The following is a 1,308-nucleotide window of genomic DNA, read 5'->3' as shown; positions in this document are numbered from 1 at the left end:
GAAGGACAATTGGGGAAAACGGTTGGAATCGAACCTGATTGCAACTTTGGATTTCACCGGTTTTTTCGTTATAGGAAGTACTTATGCATATTATACTATCTTGTCGAAAATGGTGTAGACAAATTCTGTTGTTTTCCGGCTGTTTTCGGGCTGAAAATTGTCTTTTGGGAAACTGAACACACTCACTGTTGATTCGCCACTATAATTTCCTTTGCACTTGGGTACACAGCACTTATAGGGCATTTTTACAATATTTATTTTAAAAATACACTCAAAACACACATTGGAGCTTATCGATTACAAGCCTAATAAACCACCACCAAAATGCAAGCACGTGTTGTATAAATTAGCGTCTTCTTGACTCTGTTCGGCCTACTTGCAGTCGGATGGCCTTCTCATTTCGGCGGTACCGGTTGAACCCACTCAGTTGCATCCAGATGAAATTTTTCAACATATTTACACTCATTGAACACACTTTGACGCACGAAATCATTCGAACCCTCAACGTTGCTTCAGGTACGCAGTGATTGACCAGGAGGACGAATCTGAGCTGACCGGCAAAAGTGAGCGGTACGCTCTCGTGCCGTTGAAGCAGCTGGGCAACGTGGTTCCCGCTCAGCACCGATACGAGTTCATCCAGGACAGTCCAGCCCAACCAAGCCGGTACGAGTACGTGCACAACTCGCCCCCCAAATCCCCCAGCAGGTACGAGTACCTGCAACAGTCCACGCCCCAGAAGTACCCGACTCAGCCGAACTCGTCCAGACCGGGCACCAATCCCGTGGCCACCCAAAAGCTGCACGAGCTGCTCTGCACGCCCAAGAAGACCCGCAGCGGAAGCGGAAGCACGCCCCAGAAGGTTTGCATTCAGTTTCCCCAGCTCGGGTTCCTTTTCATTCGGTTCATCTGCTGCAGATGGTGGCATCCCCGCCGCTCTCCCCGATCAGCAAAGACCCGTTCCAGACCCCCCCGAAAGTCTGTCGGCTGCCGCCCCGCTCCAGGGCGCAACAAAAGCTGAACTACGCCATCGGCTCCAAGCAGCTGGGGGGGCTGGAGAAGAGGCAGAACACCGCCATTGTGCCGCCTATGTGCTCCAGCCCCATCCAGAGCATCTATGGGGAGACCACCTACTCGCAGAAGTCCGAGTCCTGGATGAATCTGAGCTTGAAGGGCGGCACCTCGGGGCGTGTTCTAGCAGTGGCTGCTCTGGTGATGTTTCTGTGTGGCGTCGCCACCACTGGCCTCTCCTTCTACATGCTGTCGTTCATGGGCCGCCCCTACTATCTGGACTTTAGTACAGTGGCGGGG

General features: G+C 52.5%; 1 protein-coding gene across 1 annotated transcript in view; it reads right to left on the bottom strand.

Moving 5' to 3' along the window:
• The window catches only part of LOC109534832 (zinc finger SWIM domain-containing protein 5), a 47,568-nt gene that overhangs the window by 6,263 nt on the left and 39,997 nt on the right, over nt 1-1,308 (bottom strand). The gene's annotated exons all lie outside the window — the stretch shown is intronic.

The sequence above is a fragment of the Dendroctonus ponderosae genome, unplaced genomic scaffold, assembly GCF_020466585.1.
Source record: "Dendroctonus ponderosae isolate FM_Combo_2020 unplaced genomic scaffold, Dpon_F_20191213v2 Dpon_F_20191213_10, whole genome shotgun sequence".
Classification (NCBI taxonomy): Eukaryota; Metazoa; Arthropoda; class Insecta; order Coleoptera; family Curculionidae; genus Dendroctonus; species Dendroctonus ponderosae.
This window is presented reverse-complemented; position numbering and strand designations above follow the sequence as displayed.